This window comes from Schistocerca cancellata, chromosome 4 (genome assembly GCF_023864275.1).
Source record: "Schistocerca cancellata isolate TAMUIC-IGC-003103 chromosome 4, iqSchCanc2.1, whole genome shotgun sequence".
NCBI classification, from domain to species: Eukaryota; Metazoa; Arthropoda; class Insecta; order Orthoptera; family Acrididae; genus Schistocerca; species Schistocerca cancellata.
The window spans coordinates 360,621,357-360,647,584 of NC_064629.1; the positions used below are offsets into that span (position 1 = coordinate 360,621,357).

Consider the following 26,228-nt stretch of genomic DNA (forward strand, 5'->3'; position numbering starts at 1 on the left):
CGTTTTATAGCCATTCTTCACTAACACCATCTCACCACATCCAATCTCAAAGGTAACTAACACTCACAGCCGTTACAGCGTGTATTTGAAGCAAACCTGATTGTGTCCTCATAGCATCGCTACTAGCGCCACTCTCTTGCTACTGGTGCGAAATTTGAATAGAAATCATCTTTCAGGTGTAGAAACACGTCTACCAACTATGGTTTGTGTCACACAACTCCTTCTTGGTGTTGCGACTTTTTTTCCGTCAGTGTATTTACACTACTGGCCATTAAAATTGCTACACCACGAAGATGACGTGCTACAGACGCGAAATTTAACCGACAGGATGAAGACGCTGTGATATGCAAATGATTAGCTTTTCAGAGCATTCACACAAGGTTGGCGCCGGTGGCGACACCTACAACGTGCTGACATGAGGAAAGTTTCCAACCGATTTCTCGTACACAAACAGGAATTGACCGGCGTTGCCCGGTGAAACGTTGTTGTGATGCCTCGTGTAAGGAGGAGAAATGCGTTCCATAAAGGTCGGATTGTAGCCTATCGCGATTGCGGTTTATCGTATCGCGACATTGCTGCTCGCGTTGGTCGAGATACAATGACTATCAGCTCGGAAACCATGGCTGCGGTTACCCTTGACGCTGCATCACAGACAGGAGCGCCTACGATGGTGTACTCAACGACGAACCTGGGTACACGAATGGCAAAACGTTATTTATTCGGATGAATCCAGGTTCTGTTTTCAGCATCATGATGGTAGCATCCGTGTTTGGCGACATCGCGGTGAACGCTCATTGGAAGCGGGTATTCGTCATCGCCATACTGGCGTATCAGCGGGCGTGATGGTAAGGGGTGCCATTGGTTACACGTCTCGGTCACCTCTTGTTCGCATTGACGGCTGTTTGAACAGTGGACGTTACATTTCAGATGTGTTACGACCCGTGGCTCTACCCTTCATTCGATCCCTGCGAAACCCTACATTTCAGCAGGATAATGCACGACCGCATGTTGCAGGTCCTTTCTGGATATAGAAAATGTTCGACTGCTGCCCTGGCCAGCACATTCTCCACATCTCTCACCAACTTAAAACGTCTGGTCAATGGTGGCCGAGTAACTTGCTCGTCACAATACGCCAGTCACTACTCTTGATGAACTGTGGTATCGTGTTGAAGCTGCATGGGCAGCTGTACCTGTACATGCCATCCAAGCTCTGACTCAATGCCCACAGGCGTATCAAGGCCGTTATTACGGCCAGACGTGGTTGTTCTAGGTACTGATTTCTCAGGATCTATGCACCCAAATAGCGTGAAAATGTAATCACATGTCGGTTCTAGTATAATATGTTTGTCCAATGAATACCCGTTTATCATCTGCTTTTCTTCTTGATGTAGCAATTTTAATGGCCAGTAGTGTATTTTGCCCACACTGTAGCTTTACTTCCCGTCGATGTCCATGTCGTTAGAGATGGGACAGGAAGACCGCAGAATCCAGTTCTAGATTTACGATGATCACTAACTCGTCAGGCCCGAAGCAGTTAACGCCGGCAAGGGGGGTAAATTACACAAGTAAAATCTGTAATTTCACCAAAAGTCACGTTCCTTATAGCACTGGAAGTATAGATAATTTTTGATGCAGAACTTTACTGCCCATTTTCAAAGTAAGTAAGCATTATCATGCTGGTACGCCAGTTTAAAAGCGTGTGTATTAGGTGTGCGAATGACGCACCTCTGATCTCGGAAGTGGTCAATACCAAACGCATCAAATAATCTGGATTATGTGCTTAAAAAATATCACATCATACAGTCTATTCAAGTAAAAGCGCCTCACCTTTGCCATGGCAACAATTGACAGCCTATTCATTGCACAGCTCCAAAATTATACGTATATAAACAGTATTGGCGATAGTTCCAGGGTGAAAAAGCGATAACCTCGCTAAACAAACTAAAAAATGTCGTGTGACTAGGGCCTCCCGTCGGGTAGACCGTTCGCCGGATGCAAGTCTTCCTGCGACTTGAACGTCGATGGGGATGAAATGATGATGATTGAGACAACACAACACCCAGTCCCTCCGCGGAGAAAATCTCCGTCCCAGCCGGGAATAAACCCGAGCCCTTAGGATTGACATTTTTAGTTCGTTGCGTTTCGTCTGGGAGGACGTCACAAGACATCCATTCAACTTCATCGTTGATTCCTTGACTCAGTTTTTTTATTGCAGAGAGCACGCAGCCCTCTGACCGAACACGCTGAGCTACCGTGATAGCAACCACTCAGCTACCGGAGGCGGACTGCTAAACAAAGTGAAAAAGTCATAATAACGACGAAGTAGTCTTATACTATCTTGGCGCATATTATGTACCGTTTTCTAGTTGTATTTACTGTGATCTAACAATGTCTAAGAAAATTTGAGACTTCACTAAACTCTCAGACTATCTTGAGGTTATAGTTACATGGTGAGAGAAGATTTTCTCGATTTCAGAAACAATATTTGTCAGTGGCGGAAAGTTAGTTTCAGTGTCCGTCACGACATCAAACGACAGGCATGCGAATTCGCTTACGTGAAGTAACAAAGTATGGCTTTTGTAATATTCATCTACGGTGAGAGGCGAGGCGGACGCAGAGACGGGAAGCCTCGATCTGATTTCTGTAGCATTAGGTGGCGAGCGGTGAGTGGAGAGTGGCGACAATAATTTGCGGGTAACGAGGCGTGTGCGGCCTCGGGCGTCTCCGGCGGCGGTCGGGCGCTTTCGCGAGGCGCGCGGGCGTCGCGGCGGCGGACGGGAGCGCCAGTGCGGGCCGCCGTGGCTGACCGCGTCCACCGCCGGAGCCGCCAACATTCTTCTCTCGGTCGCGCGCATCGCGAAGCGCTCTCGCGCCCTTCAAAACGTCGTTGTGGATTTCCATACGGCCGACCACCATTCCTTCCGTGAGTAAATGCCAACTTCAAACTCCGCTAGTTCAAGTAGGAAGCTTCCGCTCTACTGTTTACAGTGAGACGTCTCGGAGAAACTTGCAATCTCACTAAATATACGACATGTAAACATCAGATAATGGCCATATAGCCTGATGTTGCAATAACCGTAGACTTTAAACGGCAGCAGCCCTCTCCACATGTTTCCAATGCTGCGCTGCTCCTCGAGTAGCGGAAGCAGAATATTGCGATAAATTTTTATTTGTACGAATATCACATTCGCTTCGCTATTTTATATAAGTCTACTCATTGGATTAACCAAATACTGATCTTTTATTCTGCTTTCGTGTATGTCGTAAACTCTTTCAACTTTGAGAACGACAAAATCGTGAGTTATTGTGGCCTTAGAATTCACCTCTCAAACGGAAATCTCGATTTGAGCTGTAGCTAGGAGCAAAACATAGCTCTCGAAAATTTCGTGTGTTTGCCTAAACTACATGACAGTTACTAGATTTACAAACATTCTTCTTAGAACATCGTAGCGTCTCGCCCAAATTCCTCTTTAAATCCGCACAACCTGTTTGCAATGCTGTGTGGGCCACGATATAAAATACAGTACACCACTGTATACTCCGTACGATATTTCTAGAAGTTCCACTCGTGGTGGCGCTGTAGCACCGCAAAACTGCCGTCCGTTCAAAGATATGTGTTATAAAATATGAGATTTCCCGTTACAGATTTCTGATCCTTCGAAGAGTACCAAAGACAGAAACGAGTATCAATGACGTGCACTCCAGATCGATACAGCCGACACGCCTCCTTTCAGATACAGGTCGATCGGCAGCACGTCCCGTCGACCAGAAGTAATACAGACCGGAAGAGCTTAATGATATAGCGCGTCATAATTACCGGAAGAATCGTAATGAAGTGTTACATAGTTATTTAACATTCGTGTGATTTGCAACATCTGCTGTAGTGAATTCATTCGCTTTACTAGACGTATGGCTGACGCTCACTACAAAGATACGCAAAGACATGCTAATATCTATTGTTAAGCGGCTTGAGAATATTGATTTTTCCTTCTGCAGAGCTAGAAATGTCAAGATGTTACCAACCGCAAATACTTTCTACGAACTATGTAAGATACTTGTAATAATAAGAAAACACGCTTCTACGTATATACTGTTTCTGAAGATTTTACTAACCCGACTACATTCTATAAGGCGGTGGTGATAATTTATGAGTCACAAATACCCATGTCGGCGTCAGTCAGCTGTGTTCTATTGTAGCCGACGGTATTTAAACAGGAAGTGTTGCTTTATTCCTCTTCTGGAGCGGGTTTCGTGTCTGGTGGATATTGATGTTAGCGCTGTTCGTTGAGAAAAAAAAGAAAAAAACTTTCTGCTTTGCCTGTTGCTTGTCACACATCATGTAGTTACACGCGATGCCTGTCAGACGACACTGAGCTGTTTACTTAACTCGTAAAATACTCCTCAAAAGTTTGTTGTTCTTCTGATTCTTTCTTATAATTGCAACCTTCTTTTACGCAGTGAGTTCATTTTTCTCTTTTCTTCTGTATATTTTTGTCTCTTAACAGCTGAATAGGGCAAAAAACTACTTTTGCTGTTACAGTGCAAGCTCACGCTTCTCTCCTCCCACACAATATGCAGTCAAACGGAATTAAAATTATCACTTACAGATAACCACGCGCGACTATATCATATTTTATAAATACGAAAAAATTGCCACATTGTACAGGAACATTGCGTCACCTTAAAAAATTAGTAAATTAGTGCTTCATGTATGAATATCAAATAGTTTCTACCACATAATTTTACGGGAAAATGTTTGATTTCTGTACAGTTATTGTTTACTGGTAGAAATAGCAAATATCCGTGTTATGTCTGGAGGAATCTCTGACCAGGACGGAATGTCGGTTGACCAAGCTTACTTACGGTTGGCACATCAGCCAGTGCATAGTAAGCTTGATAAATTACCTGCCATTGATCATCTCATGAGCTTAAGAGCGTGTCTGGCAAACACGTTGTTGGTAAATGTGTCTACTTTGTTCAAAACCTTTTAATCTCGTTGGAACTAGCCACGAACAACGATACGCTTTCTTTCCAGGCCGAAAAGTTGTCGAATTTCAAAATATTAGAACTTTTCTGATACAGTGTACAGTTCGGCTTCTCTTGAGGTTAAGGTATCTATTCCAGGCAGGACCAATCTTACAATTCTCACAGAAAGAGTACCATTAATTTTAATTATTTTTCATGAAAGTTAGTTTTTTCAATACATTGGCTTCGTAATTTATATACGTTTAACAGTGTTGATGTTGTATTAGATGTAACTTTTCTGTTCTTCATTATTACTATTCGTTGTTAAATTATTAATCTGCGAACAGGATAATAAATAAGATAATTTTCTCTTCCATCAAAATTTCTGTTTTTAGCTTCGCTGTTGGTAAATATTTAAAACGCATGACATGTGAAGAACAGACGGAAGTCAATGCAGTGATGTCATAATTCTTTACCATCGGTACACATTATGTGCAACGTATACTCCTGCTGCGTGTAAGCTTAGCAGCTACGTGCCTGGAAAGACAAAGATCTTCAAACCTGCTCCAGAAACGGGTCAACAGCCCGGTGCAATGTGTTATTCAGATGCTTTTTCTTTTTTTGACATGCGCATAACCTGCATCTCATGTTTATACAATTTCTCTTGAGACCAGAAGCTCGCGTAAAACAGTTCCTGCCCCGTATCGAGATTATCAAAAATACCTCAGCTTTCTTGTGTTCACTGTTTCCAATTGCATGGCCACTCCTTCACAGAACAGAATACGTAAAGACTGAATACCAAAAAATATTCCAGAACAATTCTTCATCATTTGCTTCTATGGAGTTATCAACCCAAGAAATATCAAATATTGTGACTGTCGAGGAAGAAACTGAGCATTTCCGTTGTGTGAGAAAATATCCAGGGATGACGTTGAGTTATTCAGAGCGATATTGGCCAAGTATTTGGTGTAACCGACCTAGCAGTTTTTCATTAACCACCGCTATTACATTTATTTTAGACTGAAAACTTATGCAAGCAATGGTGTGTTCAAAATATAGAGTATAAAAAACATTGTTTTGACATTCAGAAGAAATTTCTTGTTCCGGACGGTATTATTTCGCACTACTGATATGCGATACGCAAAATGTATTATTTTCAATGAAAATATCAAATCTATGTACAAATCTGATGCATTGACAAATGAATTAATGTCGAATAGTGAACAAATTATGCAAAGGATTTATGAAATTCAAGTCTGCCTCAGTAGCTGAGTGATCAGCGTAATTGGTTGCCATGTGGAGGACTCAGCTTCGATTCCCGGTACTGCCAAGGACTTTATTGTTGGTTGAAGGACTGGTAAGAGATGCACTCAGCCTCGTAATGCCAATTCAGGGGCTACTTAATCGAGTAGTAGCGGCCTCACGTTCTGGAAAGTCTACAAAGCACACGGGATGGCGGTGTGCTGAGCACATGCCCTCCATACCGCATCAGCGTGACGCCGAAAAGCAAAGGATGACACGGCGGCCATAGACATCCTTTGGGCTTTCACAGCCTGGACGACGAATTCGTTTTATTAAATTCAGGGCAATAAGAAAATAAAAGTTATCTCCGTGGAGGGAAATATCAGAAATAGATTCTAATTCCCTGCCTAGCAGCTTACAATTTGTAATCAAGAACACAGAAAATCATGAATTCAACCGCTCTTGTTTAAACGGTTCATGTATTTGCTTTAAGTACCTGATACGTTTCGTACACTATATTTCTTCATCTTTTGTCATTTAAGCATGACATGAAGGCCACATGTCATTGTGTTTTTACTTTCCTTCGTCGGTATATTTCTCCTTACTTCTGAATAGATATGCATAAACATGGGTTCCGATTCTCGATTACTCCAAGGACTTTATTTCCGAATTTAACATAACTCTGTCAGCAAAACGATCGAGTCGCACCGTGGCATGAATTGCACCACAGTCTGTCGACCCCGTTACGACTAGTTTCCAGTTGAGAGGAAGGACCATGCTAATTAAAGAACTGTGTTGTTGGAACCAGCCTAACTAACACTGCTTTGTTGTTAAGACCAGAGTGTGAACAGAGAAATGGCAGTGATGTCAGCAGACAAGTTTTGTTAGCTGTTCCGTGGTGGTAAGGAAAGACGACCAAGTAGTTAATGCTGTCTACTCACATGCGGCAAGAGCGGGGTTCTACTTGGCGCACAGACATCCACGTATAGGTTTTCCGTAGTTTCTCCACGTATACTGATCTGCCCCGTTGGCAGTGTAAAGGCCCATTGTCTTCTACTTGCTTGTCTTTTGCGAGCTTGCGCACAGCATGTAATGGTCTTGGTGTCGATAAGACGTTGAGCCCTAACTTCCTATCCTTTATGAAGTCGTGGACTGTAAAAACCACCCAAGAGGACGCCAGTTAGCAATGAAAATTAGACGATGAATAGGGAACGACTGCACTTGTCGGCAAAGTTTGAGAACACAAGCCAAAAGTACAAAGAAGGTGCATCAAGGACACGAATATTTATCTTCCTGGAAATGAACACTAGGAAAATTAGCGTGAGTAATCCTGTAATTCCAGAAGACAGCGATAGAGCAAAGTTGCTCAAACAGCTTAAGGTCGTGAATTTAAATTAAACTGTCGACAAACGAGAAAAATTTTACGATAACGAAGATGCGAAGCCAGACGGGAACTCAGAGAATTAGCCGTGCCAGCAGATTAAATGAAAGAAAGTCTAGAAATTCACAATAAACCTGAAGCCAAAGAAATTTGTAAAAACCTAACTTTGAACTTGATTATCACACTTATTTTGTAAATCATTCAGAAAATTCTGACTATCCCATTATTTTTTTTATAATTTCCCCGTCGAGGGTCAGAATGTGACTGACACTCAGGAATCTCAACTGAAATACACAAGTAACTGTAAACAGTGAAATCAATCGACCGTCCCACTACGAGTTTTGGAGGATTATACTTCAGTCGTTAAACGGATTAATTTATATTAATTAGACATCAGAGTTTCCTGGGAAATTTGTGACATTTTCATGGAGCAGAGGACAAGAAGCTATTTTAGTACATAGCTCAAAGTTAGGGGAAGGTTTGACTGCATAGACAAACAGTAGTATAAATATCAGTATCTTTCATTGAACTCAGGTATTACCATGACGCGCAAATTCTATAAACCGAACTAAGCAAAGATTGTATTTATGAGTTATAATTTCTTTTCACTTGCAGAGGAGGTATAATCTTCTTGTATCCGTACTGGTAAGCTCAGTAGGAGTGACTGATTACAGTTACTTGTAAATTTCAGTTGTTATTCGCGAGAGTAACAGAGCACCGGCAAGTTTAATTGCATTTTATTTAAGTGACCCTTTTTTTTTAAATTTATTTTAGTAAAGTTCCCCGTCCTTAATAGTAGGACGGACTGTCTGAGATCCGTCTGGAGCTGTCTCTTCGGAGAAACTTCAGGCGAGCTAAAAAGAAAGGGAAGGAAGGAAGACCGGACGTCGACTTGAACCGCCGTCTTGCCGAATGCGTGTCCCGTGTCTTGCCGCTGTATTAAAAACCTCGCTCGGTAGCGAGCTGCAAATTGGGCTGGATTGTTCCCAACTGGCAGTATTTGGGAGGAGGGGATACTTACTTCCGCAAATTGTTTACACAGCCGAGGGGAACCTTCCGAGAGTCTTGGCCAGAACTGGGGTATTTCTGAGTCAATACGTCCCAGTCAAAGGTGTGAAGTCCCAGTGTGTATGTGCAAGAGGTGACTTCCTGGAGATTTCCTGGCTGGCGCTCGGCCTTGTACCGCGAGAGGGCTAGTTGCAGTTCCGACGCCGGGGTCGGCGTGACCGGGGATCGACCCCGGCGTCTCCCGCGGCGTTGCCGCTGCGCCATCGCGGTCGATGGCCACGAGCCTCAAGATCCGCAGTGCCGCCTTGTTAAATGCTTGCCCACACCTGCACTACTAACGGCGCCCGCCGCGCCCATCTCTGCGCCTCTGCCGAGGCGACAACTCGGCTCTCTGCTATCTTCGTCACCGTCAAAATAGCTGGGTACTCCAAATTGGAAGAACTTTGTGGCCGGACTGAATAGTTCCTAGCAGGACCAAGCCAGTGCGTAGTACTCAAAGGGGGAGAAATCTTATTAATGGGAAGAAGATTAGAATTTAACGTGCCATCGTCATCGAGATCATTAGAGAAGGAGCACGAGCTCGGAACGTTCAAGTATGGAGAAATAAATCGACGGTGCCCTTTTAAGGAGCTCTTGCGGCAGTTGCCTGGAGCGATTTAGGAAAACCACGGAAATCCTAAATCAGAATGGCCGGACGCGGATTTGAACCGTCGTCCTCCGGAAGGCGAGTCCTGTGTGCCAACCACTAAACCATCTATGTTCGGTGTGTCTACAGAAGATGGTAAGTAAATACTAAGCAGGGTGTTTAAAGAGAAGTGTCCTATATTCTTACACGAGATAGTACTAGTGGTCAAAACTAGAAGAAAAAGCCCCTTAAATGTATGTCTGCAAATAAACACTTGTCGTGCGGGACAGTTTACTTGTGCATGAACCATCACTACATACATTTTTTTTTTTTTTTGTGGATTAAAGGGACCAAACTGAGCGGTTATCAGTCTACATGTTAGTGTAAGCTATCTTCCGGTTCATTACTTATTGCCTGCGTTTCTCTCTGTACTTCGTCCTCTGTGAGACTGTTCTTAGGCTACAAGACCAGTAAACCGCCTAATAGTTCTACCAATGTATTCTAAGGCAGAGCACTGAAGATCTGCTGTTACACAGCTTGAATTTTCTTGTTGCATGAGGTGGAATTCACACAGATTGGTATGATAAATTAAAGCAACAACCGTGTGCGGACAGATGCAAACCCTCGAGTGAGTGTGAAAGCAGGGCATCCGGTTCGCTTTAGTATCAATATATGGGTAGGAATTGTGGGCTGTTCACTTTACCGTACGCATTAATAGATGGTGTTTATCACCGTTTTCTATGCGACAAACTGCCTGCGCTATGGGGAACGTTACCCGTTGCTGGAAGGCAGTGGATGTGAGTTATGCACGACAGGAGAAAGCCCCATTTTCTACGCCTCATACGATAGTGATTAGCACAAACGTTATTTGCGGGATGACGGGTCGAGAAGATCCAGTAGCATGGTCTCCCTGGTCACATAATCTTAAATCCGTAAAGTTCTTATTGGGGACATTCAAAGGAACTGGTGTTGTTCTGTTCACCAAGCATACTTGGTGCAAAACTTCAATGGGTGCAGGAAGAGAACTCTGTACCATCTAAAGTACTTACTTTCATGAGGTGGCTTGCTTGCACGCTGCAGTTATACAGCATCGTCACAGGACCAAATACGGTTAGGCAACGGTGAAACAAAAATATATAGCAACGCGTGTCAGCAACAGTTTATACTAATTTATTAAAATAAATATTACACCGCCTAACTTTAATATGACGATAGTGCGTGGTAAAAGTTCAAAGCTCGTTTGCACTGATCTGTCTTTAACTCTGGTCTAGTCCAGTATCAAATCGACGATAATTACGATCATTTATAGAATGTCTATTTTTCGCTCTTCTTTATGGGGACTGTACACTGAGCACTAATGTTACCTTGAGGTACTACTGTTCCTGTTTATACTGCGCTATACTAACTGAGTAAAGCTTTGTGTTCGTTTATATTCTCGTTTGGCGCAAGGATGTCGTCTTCAGAACTATTTGAGAGACACATGGCGGAAGAATACGACAGCAGTTGCCGTGTGGTACTCTCTCTGGACGCTTGCCTTAACTCAGTGCTGCCTGAGCTGCAGACAGCTCAGCCCTCTGGTACGTACGACTGTGCCTCGCAACTCTGGCCGACACAGCCTGTGTATTTCATACCTATCGCCAACGTGCACATGAGACAGGAGCGCGTATCACAAGCGTATAGCCAACACCGAGGGCAGCCAGGAGTTTTCGCACGAATTCTTGATTCTTTGAGAACTTTGGCTGAAGGATGTGTAAGAATGACAGGGAACTTCATTGATCACCTTCCGTAGACAGTTGGCTACCATAGGATGGAATGGCCCACATCTCGATAAATAATTATGTACCGTCAAATTTTTACACATTTTTTTCTAGTTTTGTCCAGTATTACACACCATAAGAATATGAGACATTCTTCTTAAATTCTTTGTGGAGCCGCTATTGTTTACGATGTATACTCGTGAGCAACTGATTTAGAAATTTTGCAGAACTGGACAGACAGAGCGCTCCTGTCACTTCGTGTTTTGTATGTCGTGAAGTCTTCTAATGATCAGCAGGGTGAGAGTCGAGCGTCGGATAGGCAAGAGCGCTTCTAAAGCGTAACACCCTATATCTGCATCGTCGTGCAGGCACTCGTCTTTTCACGTGCCTGGAAGATGTTATGGGATTAAATGGTACCACTGTTATGTCTACTGTTATCTCTCACCGGTGAGCGACACAAGAAGCAACTGTTCAATTAAACGCATCCTACAGCACTTGGTAGGAGCCCTGTAGCTTCAGCAAGACCTTGTACCACTCCGACGTGTCACAATGATTCGAGGAATCTTCCACACGCAGGAAGGTTTCTATGACGCCTCTCAGGTCATCTGACCTCAGTCCTACGTATGACATCTCGGACGCCACGAAGCGATGTGTGTGCGCCTTGGATCCAGCTCCGACCAATCTCCGTGAACAGAAGACGGTGTCTAAGCGGTAATCGAGTAGGAAGACTTCCCATGTTCGATGTCCCTTAACTCTAACACCACGTATCGTCGCCGTCATCAGAGCACATGGTGCTGCTACACGCTGCTATGTGGGCGTCTCTAATTCGTGAATGTATGTAAGTAAATGGTAGACAGCGTCGGAAACTCCGCGACTCTGGTCGTAGACGACGCTGTTTTACACAATGAAGTCGCAAAGTCTAAGAACTTAATCATATTGCAGTAAATTCTGTACTTAGTGCAAGAAATGGCAGTTGACCATAAACAGAAACAAATGATACGTATTGCTCCTAAATAGTCGAAAAGACCAACTACTGTTTGACTGTACCATAGGCGATCATTGATTGGGAACAGACAAAGACGTACATTACTTAGAGGTTAGCGTCGATTGCGACATGAAGTGGAACGACAACATATAACTGGTCCTGGGGAAGACAGACATTTTGTGATACTTGGAAGATTCTTAAGGAAATGTAATTCATCCACATGCATGCAACTACAGTACCATCTTTTGACATATTCTTGAATGCTGCTCTGCAGTCTAGGAACGATATTCAGTAGGCTGATTCATGAGGTACATAAATTTCTAAGATGTGCAGCGCGTCTCCTCACGGGGTCTTTAAGTCAGCGCCCGAATATCAGTGACCCGACCATAATATACCATTGTCAGACATTGTGCTTCCGGGAGAGGCTTACTGTCAAAATTTCGAAATCACGCCGGCCAGGACGAGTCAAGGAACATATTGTTTCCCCTCTCAGGCGTCTCCTGGCATGAGTGTAACGGTAAAATCAGATAAACCCAAGCTTCTACAACACAATTCGCGCACGGCACCTCGTGGAACTGGGATGATAGTGGAATACGATATACTTTACGTCACACAGTGTAAGGGCGCCTGCGGACTAAATACGAATCTAGATTTAGAAGAGACTGTATAAAAGAATCCAAGAAACGTAAAAAAAAGGAAGAACGCTGGTATTTACTGTCTCGTAGGCATTGTGGTCATTAGAAAAGAAGCATTAGTTTAGTTGGAGGAAGAAGACAGGAAAGAATCATCCGTGACCTGTTCAAGGAATCATTCCGAAATTTTGCTCAATAGGTTTTGGTGAACTACCGTATAACTAAATGTAGGTGCGTCTATGGTTCTATGAAATAAACGTGTGTTGAAAGTGACAGAAAATGAAATTTTTGGAACTGGAAATTCACATATCATGACGTATATAGTGCCCTGGCATGTACAGACTGCCTAAGAATATTTTAATGTCGAACCCACCTTTTTAAGACGAAAAGGGGATTCCAAAATAATCGGGACAGCGAGTGAGCAAGGAGCTGAAGAAGGGAGCAGGAAGAGAAATTGAGAAACATTCAAGTTTGTAGAAGAGCGAGCAGCGAGAAGAGAGAACTAGCAGCATAAACTCTTTAAAAGCAGAAAATGCTAACAATTGATTTGAGTTTTCTCCGCAGAATATGACTGTCGAACAGGCGGAACATGGACTACCGTCAACACGAACGAACAGTTGGAAAACGTGCGCGGAAGAGGCGACTCCGTTAACGTTTACAGCAAGGTACTAATAGTCCGAACGTGACTGCAACGTTACACGGACATACAGGCACAAAATGCGAAGCGAAAAGCGTTTTCATAACCTGAGGGGAGTGAAAGGAAATTTCCCCTCCACGCAAATGCCTCAGCAGAGAAGATGACTGTAAGTGCGTTACCTTTTTTCCCTTTCGTAGCAGTGTTTTGTCGTCATAAACGGTGAACTCGGTTAGTTTTACTGAGGAAGAGACGGTACTGTGATTAAAACGACTTGTCTGACGCGGCGCTACAGCGGCTGTCAAATGTTGCGACACAGGTGCAACGGGTCACCTTTGCTTACTTGTTTTCCGGGACACTTTGGACACCGCCCGCTGTGACATGTGATCAGTAGCTCAGTACTAAACCGGAGAGATTACGCAAAGGTGTGATTGCAGAGAAAAGTATGATAATCTTTGGTCGAGCCGCCATACTCTTTGCCACATTCGAACTACTCCTCTTCTTGTATTTCAGGTCAAAATGGTCAGGATCGGTGTTCCATTTATCGATAGCAAGTGGCGTTCATTTCCGCAATTAAGATAGATAAGCTATGTAACTGAAATAAACTGATGTTCGAGAAATAAAAATAACGCTACTAAGAAATGCAAAATATTTTGAGATTTCATTACTATCACCTACGTATAAGTACTAAATTGGTGAGCGTGGTACGTAAAGAACATTAAAACATAGAAATATAGAGTTATTTGTAGCGATCATTTTGCAAAAGGCGGTACACGGTGCGACCAGAAGGTAATAAAAAGCTGCTGAAAGACGACGCGTCGAGTTTATTCGGTTTTCCCAGCTATGTGTAGCAGAACAGCAACCATACGAGCTGTTTACATTTGTCAATGTCGAAACATTCTGTACATATGTGTCGCAAAAAATTAGTACATAAATAAAATGTGTTACAGGTAACATTAGTGATTTGACATCCTCCTCGCTTCCTGAAAAATCATATCTGCAAATTCTTAACATAACTTTTCTTGGTAAGTGATGCATGGTAGAGTTAATATTCAGTTTTATGTAGTTGTTGCTTCTTTAATACAATATCTTGTTTGAAAAAAAAAAAGCAAACAATAACTGAGCAATTTTGTTGCCTAATGAAGTCAGCGAAACTATTTTTGTCCTATAGATACAGAAGGATAAGCGTTTCTACCAAATGTGTTTATCAGGATCCAAACAACGCTGCATTAAAATGATTTATTACCTGAGTAATGTTTACAGCTCAATTGGCGAGATAATCATATAAAAATAAGTTCTCATGTCAATGTTTTGCTCATTTCCTGTAGTCACTCAGTTAGTTAGCTATGCGAAGTGAAATTGAAAATTCTGACACACGGGTGAGTGTTTTGACAAGTTCAATCAGAGAATCTCTTTTGAGACGACACAAAAATTACGCTTATAAACAGACTTGAACAAATGCGTAACTGAGCTTGCAGAGAAGAATTAGCAGATACAAATCAGTTTTAATAGTGAACTGTAAATTAAATCTGACAGAGTTACGTAGTATCAGTAAGCAGCAATTGCTGTTTCTAAAGTCTAGCAAAATAATTGGAATGCTTGCCCCAACATGTCATGGCGGCTCTGACATGCTGCATCGCGGCTTTCTTTCAGCGATTAGTCTTTCCAGTTCAGTATTCAGCTCACTGGACGCGACGGGAACGCAAACTCTGTGTCAGGATCTGGTTTTGAGGAGCCAACGACAGAACAGCACGCAGACAGTGTATTCTGTAATCCGAGCAAAACTCGTGTCCTAACCTAGCAAACCTCACAAGGTGCAATTATTCGACAAAATAGCGGCCAGACACCTGTGACATCTACTGTAGAAAATTTAATCACGCCTGCTGTGTGGACACAAAACCAAACAGTACTCTCGTGTCCCAACGGGAACAGTCTCGTATTGAGACGCGTACAGGACAAAACACCACGTGGACGCTTCTGCGCAACTGTTAAACACGCTCGCTTTGTTCACGCCAGTAAAAGCTAATCAGTATGGTTCGTCCCTTAAAAATCTGCTGCGCCATGCGGTCATGTCTGCTAGTTCATTTTACGTTTGAAGGCCTGCCGTAATTTTGTATTTAAAACTTCGAAAAGTGTGGTAAGAAGCTTATGTAGAGTATGAAGTTTTTTATAATGTTAATAACTGTGTACTTGGTACGGAATCACGTCTTACGCGAAATGAACTCGATTTGTTGCGTGCTTCTTGGCATTTCTCTTCTTACGTAGCATATTAAGAAATGAAGCTCTAGCTTCATTGCCTTTCTCCTTGCTAACACGTGGTCATACCACTTATATAGATTGCGCCCGCCTTTCGGGCGTCTACAGTACTTCGCAAGCTGGTAAGAGACTTCTCCCATAATGACACAATTTGGTAGTATAAGATTTATGTCAAGGACTATAATTCGTCTGTGGTTGGAGTTATTAGTCTCTATTCCATAAGTTTGTATTTGATTTTATACGCAAGCTGGTTAGTGAAAACATAGCATAATTTTATGTTTCACATTCTGTTCTGACTAAATGATTTTGCGCTCGTGAGAACAGTAAACATACATCAGTAATCAATACCTTGCGATGCTGCGTGTATCGATACTATTGTTCCGATATTATCGAGGTGTCTATACAATGTTAGATATGAATAGCGGCAACCAATATCATATCGAATTTGGTAATTGAACTTCTGAATCTGGTAACTGGTGTGTGACGTTAAGAGTGGCGGTTTAACAAAATCATTTTCAAGATCTGCAGTATCAAAAAAATTTAATGATTTTAACCAGACAATAGCTAGCTGTAGATATCTTATTGTCTCCCCGCAAATCCTTTCGAACAACTCAGACGGTAATAGAAAAGTCACATTAGTACGAACAAACTAGGAGTCGAATATTAGTTCATCGGGAATCAATTCTAATGCTACTGGCCTATACCGCCTAAGTATCGATTAAACACAAGAGACTCACAGTCGACACCAATAATGACTTCGTAGATTTCTCATACGTCCATTGGCGTAAAACCGGAAGCTCTGGCGTCAGTAACAATTAATATGTGTGTACCACAGTGATCGATATTGAGTCCGTTCTTTTTCTTGTTACGTATAAAAATGATCTGCCAACACATATTCAAGAAGCATAAAGTCTCCTATTTTCTGACAACACAAGTGTTGTAATTACACATCATGGAGATACGTATTACACTTGTAAAAGCAAATAATATTTTGTTGAAAAGTAATAACTCTTTCTGCTGAACTTATAGAGAACACAATACATACAATACAGCACTGCACAAGGCCTGACTCCACCATTATAAATAGTGTGTAATGGCAAATGAGAGCGAATATTCTAAATTCTTAGAGGTTTATAGTGATAAGAACCTATAGTAGGAGTCACATGTTACAGGTCTTCGTGAAGTTCTAAGCTCTGCAAATTTCGTGTTATGGATAATACAAGATGCTGAAGATGAAAATGTTATCAGTTTGATTACTTTTGTACATTTACATTCAGCAGTGCCTTATGGGAACATATTCTTCGGTAATTCGTCATTGACGAAAAAGTTTTCGTTCTCTTAACGGTGACATGTGGTGTCCACTTTTGAACCTGTTGTAGGCAGCTCTTTAAACAGTTTTCGTGCAGACAACTTCACAGTAAATTTATTTCTTTATGAATTTTGTTGTCAACAGTCAGTCACAGTACGAAAACAGCAGTGTCCTTCATAAACATAACACTCGAAGAAGAAATGACTTACACTATCCATCACCCAGCATTTGCGTGTTACATATAGAAGCGAGATACTACACCATAAAAATCTTTTATCACCTACCCAGTGATGTACACAATTCAACAGGTAACAAAATGAACTTCAAAACGAACTGACTTCTGATTGACAACTCCTACTCCATAGAACAGTTTCATAACGTGGGATAAAATGGTTTGTGTGTGTGTGTGTGTGTGTGTGTGTGTGTGTGTGTGTGTGTAGGTGCGTAGGAGGTCCCAATTATGATAAACGGAACATGCACGTGACTAAGTGTAGCGTGATGGATGGAGAAGGGCGACGGCTGGACAGGAAAGTAGCGCCTCCAATCTGGCGTCGCAGTAATACGGCTACATCCCCCCCCCTTTCCTCCCAGCCTTTCCGAACCCCTACCCCTTCTCGACCGGCGCCGTTTCCTGGAGCGGCGGTAAATTTTTGATGCCCTCTACACGCCCTCGGGCTACCTACGACCGGTCCCTGCGGGCGAGCCTTCTAGTCTGTTCTCAGCTGCGGCTCGTCGCTCAGACACTTACGACATGTTATGCTCTGCTTGCTCTGGATTATTCTCCAGTTGCCTAGCTTTTTCGCATTCACAGCTCAGCAAAGAAAGGTGTTATCGAGTCGAATATCCGTGAGGAGATCGATTCCGCAAGCAAAAACCAATTCTCTCCTTCAACATGTGAGAACCTCAAAGCCATAGATCGAGGCAATCAGGTGGCTGCACTACTTCTTGACTTCAGAAAAGGGCTTGACTCACCACCACGGCGACGCTTATTAACGAAGGTACGATCATGTGGAATAGCAAATCTAATTTGTGACAGGATTTAGGACTTCGTACAGAGGACGCAGCATGTTATCTTGTGTGGAGAGGCATCGACAGGTGTAGAAGTAACTTTAGGAGTGCCCCTGTTAAATGTGTAGGGACCGAAACTCATGAGGTTGTGTATTAATGACGCGTCAGACTACACTCCTGGAAATGGAAAAAAGAACACATTGACACCGGTGTGTCAGACCCACCATACTTGCTCCGGACACTGCGAGAGGGCTGTACAAGCAATGATCACACGCACGGCACAGCGGACACACCAGGAACCGCGGTGTTGGCCGTCGAATGGCGCTAGCTGATCAGCATTTGTGCACCGCCGCCGTCAGTGTCAGCCAGTTTGCCGTGGCATACGGAGCTCCATCGCAGTCTTTAACACTGGTAGCATGCCGCGACAGCGTGGACGTGAACCGTATGTGCAGTTGACGGACTTTGAGCGAGGGCGTATAGTGGGCATGCGGGAGGCCGGGTGGACGTACCGCCGAATTGCTCAACACGTGGGGCGTGAGGTCTCCACAGTACATCGATGTTGTCGCCAGTGGTCGGCGGAAGGTGCACGTGCCCGTCGACCTGGGACCGGACCGCAGCGACGCACGGATGCACGCCAAGACCGTAGGATCCTACGCAGTGCCGTAGGGGACCGCACCGCCACTTCCCAGCAAATTAGGGACACTGTTGCTCCTGGGGTATCGGCGGGGACCATTCTCAACCGTCTCCATGAAGCTGGGCTACGGTCCCGCACACCGTTAGGCCGTCTTCCGCTCACGCCCCAACATCGTGCAGCCCGCCTCCAGTGGTGTCGCGACAGGCGTGAATGGAGGGACGAATGGAGACGTGTCGTCTTCAGCGATGAGAGTCGCTTCTGCCTTGGTGCCAATGATGGTCGTATGCGTGTTTGGCGCCGTGCAGGTGAGCGCCACAATCAGGACTGCATACGACCGAGGCACACAGGGCCAACACCCGGCATCATGGTGTGGGGAGCGATCTCCTACACTGGCCGTACACCACTGGTGATCGTCGAGGGGACACTGAATAGTGCACGGTACATCCAAACCGTCATCGAACCCATCGTTCTACCATTCCTAGACCGGCAAGGGAACTTGCTGTTCCAACAGCACAATGCACGTCCGCATGTATCCCGTGCCACCCAACGTGCTCTAGAAGGTGTAAGTCAACTACCCTGGCCAGCAAGATCTCCGGATCTGTCCCCCATTGAGCATGTTTGGGACTGGATGAAGCGTCGTCTCACGCGGTCTGCACGTCCAGCACGAACCCTGGTCCAACTGAGGCGCCAGGTGGAAATGGCATGGCAAGCCGTTCCACAGGACTACATCCAGCATCTCTACGATCGTCTCCATGGGAGAATAGCAGCCTGCATTGCTGCGAAAGGTGGATATACACTGTACTAGTGCCGACATTGTGCATGCTCTGTTGCCTGTGTCTATGTGCCTGTGGTTCTGTCAGTGTGATCATGTGATGTATCTGACCCCAGGAATGTGTCAATAAACTTTCCCCATCCTGGGACAATGAATTCACGGTGTTCTTATTTCAATTTCCAGGAGTGTATGTTAACAGTAACCTCAGATTTCTACAAACAAAGCTGCTATCGGTAATGATGTACTATAGGAGATAAGATGCACAAATATCCAGTCAGACATTTATAAGATTTCATAATGGTGCTATGACTGGCAACTTACTTCAGAAATTTGAAACTGTGCACTTCACAAAAAGCAGAAGTCAACTTGCGCGACCCATCCTCGAATTGGTCAAGCGGGAGGCCATTCTACACAGGAATAAAAAAGGTTATTGGAAATGTGCAAGGAACAGCAGCACTAACTGTGAGAGGTGTCACTCACGAGAGAGCATCACAGAAATGCCAAAATATTAAACTGGCAGACACTTGAAGATCCCGCTTAAGTCTACTTACAAAGTTTCAAGAACAGTTATTAAGTAAGAAATCTAGGAACATGTATCACTACGGTAGAAACCGTGAAGATAAAGTAAAACTAACTGCGCTACGCACAGAGACATTTAAGTAGTCAGTCTTCCAAAGAACGAGAACGGAACTGGAAGAAACTGTATGGTACACAGGGAAGTACCCTCCACTATACACTTTACAGTGGTTTGCCGAGTATGGTTGTCAGTGTGGCAGTACACCTTACCTACCCACCATTTAGTGGAACCAAGAGAAAAAGATTCCATTCCGTGAGGTCTCGTAAGCGCCATGCTCGATCCCTCTTACAGACGTGAAGTAGCCATGACTGGCAACTTACTTCAGAAATGTGAAACTGTGCACTTCACAAAAAGCAGAAATCAACTTGCGCGACCCATCCTCGAATTGGTCATTAATGCACATTAATCCCCGGGATGCAAGCGAACAGGAAGGCTCAGACCACTGGGCAGAGTCCAAATTTGACTCGACAGTTAAAATACAGGATGTTTCAAAATCTTCGTATCAAAGTTCCAGAAATGATAGATCATGTTGTGGAGAACAATTTTTTTTTTGGACAAAAATTGTTCGCTGACACTTCTCGTTGACTCTAGCCCTCTTTTTATTGAATTCTCCGGCCCTGGGACGACGGACAAAATTTCACCAAACTAGCAGGGCCTATTAGCCAGGTGTGCTGCATCTGATAAGATCTATCCTAGTTAATTGATAGTGACTTTCAACAAAAAAGACCCTTATGAATGAAGGTCTGTAAACGGATGAACATAAAAGAAGCTCGGCCTATCTTGCCGAACAGATGACAGGGTTATAAGCAGCACACACTGCGTACGGATAAGGACGCCGCATAGTGCCTACAAGACGTTTGATGCAAAGATTCTGAAACACCCTGTATACTGTCCCCCAAAGGTTTACATACACTTTAACAAACAAATCTTTAGCACTGAAATCGGGGAAAAAGAGTGTTGATTATCGGGGTTCACTGGTTAATAAAAACATACTTTTTGAAAAAGTTTCAAAATTAATATCTTTTTATATTTAGAGAGGCAGTATGGGGTTGTGACAAGTGTGAGAGAAAGAGAGAGAATTGCGAGCGACGAGAAGCAAGAGTGGAACATGATGTCTTGTTATTAGCCTGTAGGATGGAGCATCTCTACATGACAGGTCGCAAGCCGGCTGTTCGTGTTGCGATCTCGTAAATCACGAAAGTAAACGGTAAACGTCACGCTCTGCATTAGAGGCTCTTACGATTCCTGTGTGAGCTCTCATATGAGATTTTTGCCAACGTGGCGCAGAGCGAGAAGTCCACTGACGTGGACACAGACTACATGAAACGGACATCACAAGGCTGCTTTACAAAACCGACAAAAATGAGCCTGTGTAATCCTGTTGTGTTTCTGTTTAAAGATATGATTCGAGCAAGAAAACACCATACTGTCGTGGTTGGCTTTATTTTCCATTTCCATCCTAAAAGGACGTTACTACAATACTTTATGACTCTTTTATAAGCGAATTCTAAGAGATCTCTACAGATTTGTTGGACCAGTCCCAACAGAGATATCCTTGCGCTCTTTGCGTCCTCCTTCATACAAAGGAACCGATTTGACGACCACACTTCTTTTACAGCTTGTATCTCAGGCCATATTATTCCTCCAGATTTCATTGTTTTATTTATTATTTCCTATTTTTGTTGTGTCTGCACAGGTCGTTGACAAATTTCACTGCAATAAAGTAAATGTACAAAACTGCCTCTCATTCTAAGACAAAGAATAAACCGAGTATCACAAATCTAGTAGACCTGAGAGGTAAATATTACTCCGAATCAGGAATTTACATATAAAATGAAACAAGTATTATCTATAATGTGAGTTTCATATGCGGCATTAAAAGCGTAACAGTATGACTCTTTGTTGAGTAATTCCTCTCGTATAGGCTGTACCGACGACTGACTTCCATTCTGCCCTTATGTTCCTGAGCAAAATTTATCAGCGTTTTATATGAGGAAGTAGAATTTTCACTATGAAGCTACGAAATACGTACGATTTATTTGCATCGGATTTTCAAAGTTTTATTGTCTATTTTTCAATGCCAACGCTTCACTTGCGCTTTTAGAAATAGTACAAGCAGGTTCAAGTTGACCTAGGTTTCAGTACTATGGAAGATATGAAGAGGCTTACACAAGATAGACTAGCGTGGAGAGCCTCCCATCTTAGCACTACGAAAACAGGCGGTGCGCTAACGCCATGTCACAGCGTTGTCTCATTGACAACCAAAAGGACTGTACGCCACCTTGTAGAAGGACATACAGTGATCCAAGTAAATACAAGATTGAAAATAAAAATTCCAAACCCTGAAGGCCGATTCCAAAACTATTTACGATGAAACACACATGAACTATTGATGATGTTTATGAATATTGTTGGTCATCACAAAGACAAGTGCTTCCGTATACCTTGATTGATATCCATGAACTATGAATTAAAGTACACTACTTGTACGGCCTCCAAACCTATGAACTGAGTTGTTTGCACTGGCACTGGAGCTATTATCTTATGAAACCTTTTACAAAATAATACATTTGCATATTCGGTAGCTGCACATTGAAAATTCTTTTCCTCTGTGCAATGAATATCACAGCCGCGTGCACGGCGCATTTTATCACAAAGCGGAAAGGCCTTAACTTCTACTGTAAATGTGTTTATTACACTTCTCCGAGTTTTGTTTTCCTATATGGCTGAAAATTTTTCCGGGGTAGGGTTATTACTATTTTTAGTTGCCGATTTTCTACATGTCTGCATAAACCGAGTACTTTCATCGTGATATTGTGAATTCCTCTCTATAATGAGCTCGTGCTCGTGCGGTAGCGTTCTCGCTTCCCACGCCAGGGTTCCCGGGTTCGATTCCCGGCGGGGTCAGGGATTTTCTCTGCCTCGTGATGGCTGGGTGTTGTGTGATGACCTTAGGTTAGTTAGGCTTAAGTAGTTCTAAGTTCTAGGGGACTGATGACCATAGATGTTAAGTCCCATAGTGCTCAGAGCCCTATAATGAGTCTTATTTGCTGCCGCATACGCCAATGCCTGAGTCAAGAACAACTGAATTTCTTTCCTTACTTGTGGCCGTGTTTGAGTGTAAAAAGTATCTGGCAAAGTATCTATGACCCAAATACCAAACCAATGCTTTCTTTATTGTTGTGGAGATGATTTGTCAACTCCAAATAAACTTTCCTAACACTGGCACTGTGGTCTCTGCTGTGAGGAAATAGCCACGTTTGCAACCAACTGTAGCAAACTGTCGTAACTAAAACCTTAAGACTGCTGTTGTAGCTCTGTAAACTGCCGTTTGAAGGTGCTTTTTTGCACGTAATGTTCTTATTTCACTCCCGGGAGACTATAACCTTTACACGCTCAGCTCAAGTACGCCTGGGCAACAACGAGAAGACAAGGAAACGAACGCTATTTTGCCGTTCTTCGGAAACGGTGTGGAAATTCCGAATAAGATTTTGTATGTCGTTGCTTTACTGGAATACAACGTTGAGAGTAACCTAAAGGAAGAGTATTACTTCGGTTTGTAAAACTTCCATTTAATGAAGACTGATCCCATACTATAGATGCTTTGGTTTAATGCCGGAATACGCCGCTATACAAAACTTCGTCTCTGATGAATGTGATCATGACTCTGTCCTTAAAGCAACATCTGCTGTCAACTTGCAGACCTTTCGTGAGTTTCGGGAAAAATTTTACTTTTAGAGTGTGTTATTTGACTCTATTATTTTTTGTGCCACGCCCCATTTAAATTCTGCGGTGAAGTTCGTTTTCTCTGTTTTCAAGCAGCTTCTAGTCAGTTTATAATTCACCATTCAGTTTACCCTTATCAGTTTTCCAGAAACGTCTTTCAGGCTTGTTCGGTAGGTACAAAACATCCTCTGTAAGGAATACAAATGGATCCACCGTTGAATCCTGTGGAACTCTGTCACTGAGCTATCCCCAGTCACTAAAATTTGCTCCACTTCCAACGTAGTCTGATAATTTAACGCTCTTGTGGCATTAAATATGATTCAAACCAATTATTTGTAGCAATTTGCGTTCCTTACATTTTTCTAGTAACGTTTTGATAACATCCCCTGCAATTCACCTAACACTGGTTTTCCTGTGATAACTCCTTCATTACGGTGCAGCCTTCGAATTGAGGAGCGCTGAAGTATACAGCTTTCAGTGTGCCGTCGTGTGGGACGTCCAGACAGGGGACGAAGCGAATGCACGGGTCGGTCCGGGGAACTCCAGCCATCGATCCGGGAGCGGCCACCCACACACAGAGCCCAGCACCCGTTTTCCGCTTGCCCATACACTCGCCTTTTTATCCGCTCTACTTGTGCGTTTCACTAAAGCACAAACGTAGGGGCTCAAGTCTTCTCCATTTTACGGCGACATAAGTTATTCTTCCGTAGAGAAACTGCTTACGTCGCCAAAAGCAACGGAAAAGCAAATACATCCAGACCGTTACTAAAGGAGAAATTCTCTTTGTGTGTTTACGGCTTTGGACGGCTCTACCACCCACAGCTGAGGACAATGGCATCGTGCCAACACTTTGTGAAAGGAAGACGGGAGGATGGTTAGGGTGTAATGTCCCGTCGACATCGTGATCATTATTGACGAAACACAGTCCCAGTTCACCAACGATGGGGCAGGAAATCAGCTGTGTTCTTGTCAAAGGAACCATCTCGGCATTTGCCTGAACCGATTTAGGGAAATCACGGAAAACTTAAATCAGGATGGCCGGATGCAGATTTGAACCGTCGTCCTTCCGAATCGAGTCTAGTGTGCTAATCGCTGAGCCACCTCGTTCGGTGGGTCAGTAATAACCCTACCTCAAAAATATGGTCAGACGAGTCGCGATTTTGCCACTTTTCAAATGATGCAAGGCATCGAGTGCAGTGGCGGCTCAATGTGGCTTTAAACTCGGAATGTGTAGAGGACGTATTTTAGGCATGAGGAGGTTCTACGAGGTTTAGGTGGTGTTTCTCGTAACATGAGTCGGCTAACATATTCAGGATCCCGTGAACATGAACAAGGATGATTGTTTCAACATTCTCAGTGGCCAAGGGCTGCCTTATCTTTTTTTACATCTTGGTGATGAGTCTGCTGTGGACACCCCCGTCCAAGATGACAACAGTCGTCTTCCCAGGACTTTACGCATACGTTCCGGGTTTGACGAACACTCGTGATCATTGTCGTGCATCGACTGGCCCGATAAACCATCCGTCCCTATACCCTTAGAAAATATATGGAACTATTTAGACGAGCAAGTAAAATGTAACATCCAGCATCTCCGCAATTCTATGGAAATTCTTCGAGATGGCATTAACGAGTGGCTTCGGCTGAGAACGACGTACATAAAGAAACTTGTGGATTCCACGTCGAACTGAGGCCATTATCTAGGCTAAACACGGGATAAGCTTGATGTCTCTTGGGGCTAGGTGGGCGAGGGGATGGTGTTAAATTTTCTGTCTGATATGCTTACGTATACAGGGTGAAAGAGCTGCCCCTACCGATGTCGTTTCATACAATCGATGTCGTTTCTCTGTCTGGCCTTCAAAAACCACGCGCGAGATTTTCATATTCTCTCCCTTGCTACGCAAAAACTATTACTCCTACAGAAAAAAATGAACAATACCTTTTTGTAGGAAATTTAAATTTTGTACTGGGATACGTTTTGGGTATAGACCGCAGTTTTTGAGTTATTCAAGAAAAACCTTCAAACGCACTCCCACTCCCACACTCAGTCTTCACCAGTCAGGATTTCTAGTCTGTTGCTCATGACATTTCCACCTACCACTGTACAAAAATTTGCACCTACACGAATTATTTTCCACATTCGACCTTTCTTGGGCTCCATCGACTTACTTTATTACGCCACCGTTTAGTCGAGCACCTACAAATTTTAAAATTCACGTTTTTGTAAATTTTACCTAATAATTTTATGAATTTTAACAGCATATAATAAGCAATTACATTATTATTTTCATCAACCCTTCTGACTACGAACTACTGTGTTTTTAATAATTAAATTGGGATCAAATTCTCAAAGTAATTAGTTTTAGCGTAACGTTCACAAAAGTCGTTTTCCTTTCATTACTCCCACAGTCACGTTTAAGTTAATAATGTTAACGAAATAGCTGAATATGATGGTGGCGTAGTAGCCCAACCAGTAGAGACCAAAGAAGGTTGGATATCGGAAATAGTTCGTGTAGTCGAGAATATTTTTACGGTGGTTGGAGGGAGTGTCACGAACAACATACCAAAAATCCTGACTGATGAGTGATGAGTGTAGAGGTGGACGTGGGTTTCAAGGTCACTTTCGTACGTTTTTCTCGAATAACTCGAAAGCCGTGGGCGCCAGCGAAAACGGATCCGAGTATAAAATTTAACTATATTAAATTTATTACAAAAAGATC

The 26,228-nt window shown here is 43.3% G+C and overlaps 1 protein-coding gene across 1 annotated transcript in view; it reads left to right on the forward strand.

The window, feature by feature from the left end:
• Window positions 1-2,798: 2,798 nt before the first annotated feature.
• The window catches only part of LOC126183857 (microtubule-associated protein 1A-like), a 610,220-nt gene continuing 586,790 nt past the window's right edge, over window positions 2,799-26,228 (forward strand). Inside the window, exon 1 of the mRNA XM_049926148.1 lies at window positions 2,799-2,923. The gene's annotated coding sequence lies outside the window, so the exon portion shown is untranslated. The remainder of the gene's footprint in view (window positions 2,924-26,228) is intronic.